Source organism: Parus major, chromosome 11, assembly GCF_001522545.3.
Source record: "Parus major isolate Abel chromosome 11, Parus_major1.1, whole genome shotgun sequence".
In the NCBI taxonomy this organism is placed as follows: domain Eukaryota; kingdom Metazoa; phylum Chordata; class Aves; order Passeriformes; family Paridae; genus Parus; species Parus major.
The window spans coordinates 18,356,662-18,362,894 of record NC_031780.1 but is presented as its reverse complement, the minus strand read 5'-3'; the positions used below and the strand labels follow the sequence as shown (position 1 = coordinate 18,362,894).

At 45.2% G+C, this 6,233-nt stretch overlaps 1 long non-coding RNA gene across 1 annotated transcript; it reads right to left on the bottom strand.

Annotated features, from left to right (window-relative positions):
• Positions 1-3,914: 3,914 nt before the first annotated feature.
• Positions 3,915-6,227, bottom strand: LOC107209620. The gene is made up of 2 exons (XR_001523639.1): positions 5,705-6,227; positions 3,915-5,570 (listed from the first exon to the last, which is right to left on the bottom strand). It is a non-coding gene; the product is annotated as an uncharacterized LOC107209620 (long non-coding RNA).
• Between the last annotated feature and the right edge of the window lie 6 nt (positions 6,228-6,233).

Genomic DNA, 6,233 nt, shown 5'->3' with positions numbered 1-6,233 from the left:
CCCCCCTCCCCCCCGCCCGGCCCGCCAGGTGCATGCCGGGAGCGCGGCTGCTCTCGCGATAACTGCGGGCGGGAATGTCGCGTCGGGGTTCCGCGCGTGACGGCGGGAGCGCAGCGCGGAGCTTCGGCCGGGCTCGGCTCGGCTCGGCTCGGCTCGGCTCGGCTCGGCCCGGCCCGGCAGCCCCCAGCGCTGCCCCACACCGGCGGTCCCGTGTCGTCGCTCGGCTGCCCCGGCCCTGGTGCAGCTCGTGTCACCGGGCAGGTGACAGCAGCTTTGGTGATGGGGGTTCCGGGGTGTTTGAGGGCCCGGTGGTTGAGTGGCAAATCCTGGTGACTCCCGAGAGCAGTGTAAACATGCGGAGAAGCGCAGGAGTGGGGGGTGAGAACATCGCTTGGTGTTTTACTCTGCTGACAGTGTTGGGAGTCAGATCCTGGCAGCCAACACTAAGCAACACAATTGTTGATGAAACTTTGACCAAAGTGTGGGACTAACCCTGAAAGAACACCTTTTTAGTACGAGTAAACACACACAAACACCTCATGATTTTGTGATTGCACTTGATTTGTGCACCTTAACTAAGAATCACAAATGAGGCTTCTGTTGGAGGCCGCGATAGTGCCTCAGGCCCCCCGAGAAAACACCAGAAGCAAGACAAACCTCTGGAAAGACGTTACCTTTTGTTTCAGTAACTGGACTATTTAAAATGACAATGTAATTTTGACTTTTGCATTTATGTATTAGCTTTTACCTGCTGTTATTAATCGTAAGTATTTAGATATGGCACAATTTGTAGCTCCTTTTAGCTGTTTGTTAGTATAACACAATCTATTCGTTTTGCACTGTATACCTTGTAGAAATAGTGGTGTGATGAATATATTATATCTATGTATGCCTTAGCAAAACACAAAATGTTGAAATGCTCCTATGTAACTAAGGGAATGGTGTAAAGCAATTATGCTTGTTTCCCCTACATCTGCTTACCAACCTCTCAAAGTAATAAGATAACAGTGACCTAAACCAGAACACTAGAGAAGAATTAAAGGAAAAACTCCTTATCAAAGAGTGTGAAACAACAAGAGTGAAAAATAAGAAAAAATAAAATATATGAATTTAACCCACAAGATCTCATGCAGGTAAGTCAGAGTGTAAAATCAAACAGAAGAGTTCCTAAAATATCAAAAAGGTCACAAGAGTATTTAAATAATACGTGCAAGGTATATTTGTATCCTCTGTAATGTAACAGTATATGGAAAACATTATCTTAAGCTAAGCTGTGGTTTTTTTGGCCAATCACCAAAAACACCTCAGCACTAAAGATTTATCCTTTTTTTAATCCCTTTAGCAAACTTTTAAAAGTTCTAAAAAATGAGCTCTGTTTTTCACATGGACATTATCATGTTGCAAAGATTCAGCAAGTATTTTGTTCAGAATAGGCCTCTGAAATGCAATAACCAGACAGATTTTTCCAGAAGGGGCCTGAATGTGCCTAAACAGGAGCCAGACTGGACTCCTGGGGGCTTTGTGCCCAAGTTGAACTGGCTAAAGTTTCCAGGAGGACTGGAGTGCCCAGGGAGCTTTACTGTAGTTGCTTCCAGTGTGTCCTGAACTACTTTGAAAGATTATGAAGCAAACTTGGGCTGTAAATGACTGGATACACTGTATCCAGTGTGGGCCACTACTGTTGAAAATTTGCATTTGTGATTCAGCTCAAAGCAAAGCTCCTGTTTAGAGAAATAAGAAAGGCCCCTATATTCTGTTACAAGGAAAGAAGCTGGTCTGTGGCTGCTTCTCAACATCTTGGAAGAGGTGGAGAAGCTTGTAACAGTGTAAAGGATCAGCTACACCCCCTGTTACACGGATTTCCTGCTACCTTACACAGGAAGGAAAAGGAACAGGAAAAGGAACAGGAAAAGTTCTGATGTGCATCTTCTTAAGATTTCTCTCATCTGCCTCTCAAAACTGGAGAGGGTGGTTTTTATGGAAACACCCAGTTTAATGCCACAGTATTAGAAAAATGGACACTCAAATTTATTTCATAGTCAGGACTAGTTGCAGAATCATATGTTTACTTTCCATTCTACATTTATAGAATTAGGGTTCCAAGGTCATGTGGTTGGAAGAAGAAATAGAAATGGACATTTCTCTGAGTTTGGGACACAACAGATGAGCATTTCAGAAAAGAAATCAAATGGAAAACTCATGATTCATTTTTCACAGGACTTATTTTTCACAGAACCCCAGGATGGGTGAGGCTGGAGGTGCCCATGGGGGCTCCTCTGGTGCCACCTCCCTGCTCCAGCAGGGCCATCCCAGAGCCCAGGGCACAGCAGTGTGTCCATGTGGCTCTGCAATATCCCCAGGGAGGAGACTGCACAGCCTCTCTGCACAATCTGCTCGGGGCTGGGCACTGCCCAGGGCACAAGTTCTGCCTCCTGTGCAGGGCAGGGCCTGGGCTCAGCCCCTGCCCGTGGCTCTGCTGCCATTGCTGGGCCTGCAGCAGAGCCCAGCCCAGGGACAGACAGGGCTGGGGGTCCCTCTCAGCTGTCTTTAGGCTGAAGAGGCTTAACAGCCTTTCCTGAAAAAACTTGCAAGTTTCTGTAAAAGTTGGCCAGAATGAATGACAAAAACAAAACAAAAAAGACAAACAGAAAATCTGCACAAATGCCTAGGAATAGAAAACCACCCCCTGGAAACACTTAAGGGTTAAATTCTAACCTTGATGATAAATATTCCTAAGTCTCACCATCAAGTGCTTTCTAGGTTATTAAACAAGTATTTACAATTAGCTTTGCAAGCTCCAAAATTTCTATAAGCCATATTTAAAATGAAATTCATTTGCAACTGAAGTACGTCAAACAAAAATTAGACAGACCCTGCCTTCCAAGCTGGGGACCTAGGTTTGGTGAAGGGTCTAGAGCAGAAATCTTATGAAGACCAGATGAGGGAGCTGGAAAGGGGCTCAGCCTGGAGAAAAGGAGCTCAGGGGGCCCTTGTGGCTCTGCACAAGTCCCAGACAGGAGGGGACAGCCGGGGAGGGTCGGGCTCTGCTGGCAGGGAACAGGGACAGGAGCAGAGGGAACGGCCTCAGGCTGGGCCAGGGGAGACTCAGGGTGGATATTTGGAAACATTTCTTCAGGGAAAGGGGTGGTCAGGCTGCCCAGGGCAGACTCCCAATCCCTGGAGGGAAAAAAACGTGTGGATGTGGCACTTGAGGACATGGGTTAGTGGTGGCCTTGGCAGCACTGAGGGAATCTTAGAGGTCTTTTTTAACCTACACCTATGCTATTCCTGGGACAGCTCTTAGTTCTCTAGTCATCTTTGTGCTCTCCAATATATCATTTCTATGTCATACTTAAAATCAGCAGCAGAAGGAATATTTTTATAGTGTAAATAAATGTAAAGTGAATTCCAATAACATAGATAAAGAGTTCTTAATTTTAAGAAGTTATCTCAAAATCTTATCAGAATTGGTAGGTAGCATCTTGATATTAAATTTAAACTTAAAATGGTTAAATTTTATATTTGGAGGCACTGAAAGCGTGTATTTGAGACAAACCCATGACACATAAGCAGGAAATAGTGTTCCTTTCCAAGCATTTTCACTGCTGTAGAAGACAATAGGTTACTCATGCCTGTGCCCTGTTAGCACTCCAAGCAGCTGAACAGGGCAGGGGGACTTTGCTGTGTGCTGAGTTATTAATGACAAACTTGGGCTGCAATCAGGGCACAGGTATGAGCAGTGCTGAGAACTGAAGAGCAGCTCAGCAGGTTCTGTGGTAAATTTGTCTTTCACAGTCAATTTTGAAACCATGGTAAGAAGATAACTTTTCTAAAGACCATTCTCCATCTCAAACAAAAAACAATTCAGGAAAGATTGTATCTTTAAAGATCAGATGAGATTACCACAATGATACCTTAGATTTTTCTTTTATTTTTTTATTCTGTACATATATAACTCAAAAAATTAAAATGCAACAAATGTATTCAGAAATGTTTTTTGTGATAAAATGCATGAAAAATATTTGGAAACATTTTTATAATAGAATGAATACAAAAATTCACAGAGATTCTGTACTTTACTAGAAGTGTTTTTCCCTATGAAAAATCTCAAGCCCAAAGGCAGTTTCAGCAACAAGTTTATAAGCTTTCCTAGGTAGGTTCTCACCTCTTGACTTGAAGGAAGTCCAATGTGAGTCAGTATACATCATGTTTTATTAAATAAAACATTCCATTACACTTCCTTACCCTGCATATTTATGTGTATTACGGCTCAATTTAAAATAAGTGAGTGGAGAGAAATACAAATTACTGTTTTACAGATTACCTGTACACAAATGTACATTCAAATTGTAATACTTGCCATTTTCTCCATCCAGTGGGAAGGTAACTTTTATTTCTAAAGTTACAAAGCAATTCAGTTTCCTCCAGGGTGGTTTTTAGGGAAACCAGTTTAATTAAACCCAGTTTAATGTCACAGTATTAGAAAAATGGGCACTAAAATTTGTTTCATAGTCAGGACTAGGTGCAGAATCATATGTCTAGCTTTCCATTCTCTTACGAAAATTGTGGAGATGGTTGTATGCAAATGAAGTTCAGGAGCAACTAAGTGAGGACTTAGGACTAAGTGAGCATGGAATGTTCTCTGATAAAATCAATAAACTCTGTGACTCAAAAAAAAGTAATATTGGGTAGATTTCTATTTTTTCCAACCCAAATAATTATTCTTTATATTTGCACAATAGCAAATTGGATCTTAATATCTACTATGTTTTAATTAAACTTTCAGGTAGAAGCATTTGTTAAAAATCTAAATTTAATTTAGCTGTATCACTCCACAAAAGCAATGCTTATTTTCTAAGCAAATTTTTGATGTATAGATCTATTCTGTACGTTTAATGCTGCTTTCCACAAACACTGCTGTACTTTCACACACTGCACCATCTCCTGCTCATACATCCTACCACACCTTTGGACCTCCAGTATTTTCACTTGCTTCTTTTTTGAAGAAATATGCACTGGCTTAATTTCAGGAGACATTTAAACTTGCCCTAATTAAACTGGTGCAACCTATATGTAATGCATTTTAAAAGTGGTTTCTTCTGATTCATCATAAACTTGCTCCTAAAGGACAATCAGGAAAAAAATAACTATCCTGAATAAAAATGTAAGCTGCTTTGAGAGGAAACAGAGGAGCCAGGAGCAGTTTGGTGCTGTGAGTCCAGCGAGTGGAACACGGTAGGACTGGGCAGATTGAGCCAGGACTGGAGAGGAGCTGAGCCAGCCCCCACTCCTTCCCACCAGGGCATCGAGCAATTGAAAGTCCTTAGTCACTGAGGCACCTTTTCCAGTTTTTTGGAAAACCCTGAGAGATGCCAAAATGAGGGATGATTCACCGTTTCAGACCACAGAGGAGCAGCTCCAGTACATCCCAGTTGGCAGACGACTCGCGCTATTGCAGGCCAGATCCAAGCTGGTGCCTTTTGCTGGGGTCACAAATCCATGGCCATCCCTTGTGTGTTATTCACACGGGAAAATGTTTTTGTTTGGAGGGTCCTACCGAAGACACTGTCCTGTCATTAGTTAAAACCCCGATGATTTAGGAAGACAGCCTTTCTCTTAAAAGTTATTTCAGAGTGCGTGAGGAAGTGCTGGTAGGAAAAGGGCACACAGGAGAGCGGTAAGTGTTACCAACAAAATGAACTACCTTAAATTTCCCGCGAGGATGCCGAGGGAGCAGCACGCCAGGGCAGCAGCTCTGGAGATGCAAAGAGCCTTATTTTGTTTTCCAGACCTCCTGCCAACAGCGTCCCCGTTCGGAAGCTGTACCAGCGCGGCCGTTCTGCTGTGGCTAGAGCAATAGCTTCGGACACGGGGAGCTGCCAAGCGGAGCAGCGCAACCAGCGGCGTGTGCCCCCGCCTTTGGGACAGCTCCGAGCGCTGCACGTCCCGCGGCGGGGCCGCAGCGGACCGGCCCAGGCGCTGCGCTCGCTGCTCCCGGCGGGACGGCACGGGACTCACCGGGACACGGCAGCGCCGGGTCCCTGCGGACACCCGGGGGGGCACGGAGGCTGCTCCACAGCCGCAGCGTCCCTACGGCATCTCCCTGCACCCGCTGCAGCCCGCGGCGTCCCGAGGGGCATCGCCGCCCTCTTCCCTGGGGAGCCGCACCCACCCGGGCGGTCCCGGTGCCGGGCGCGCTCCGGCGGTCCCGGTGCCGCTGCCGGGCGCGCTCC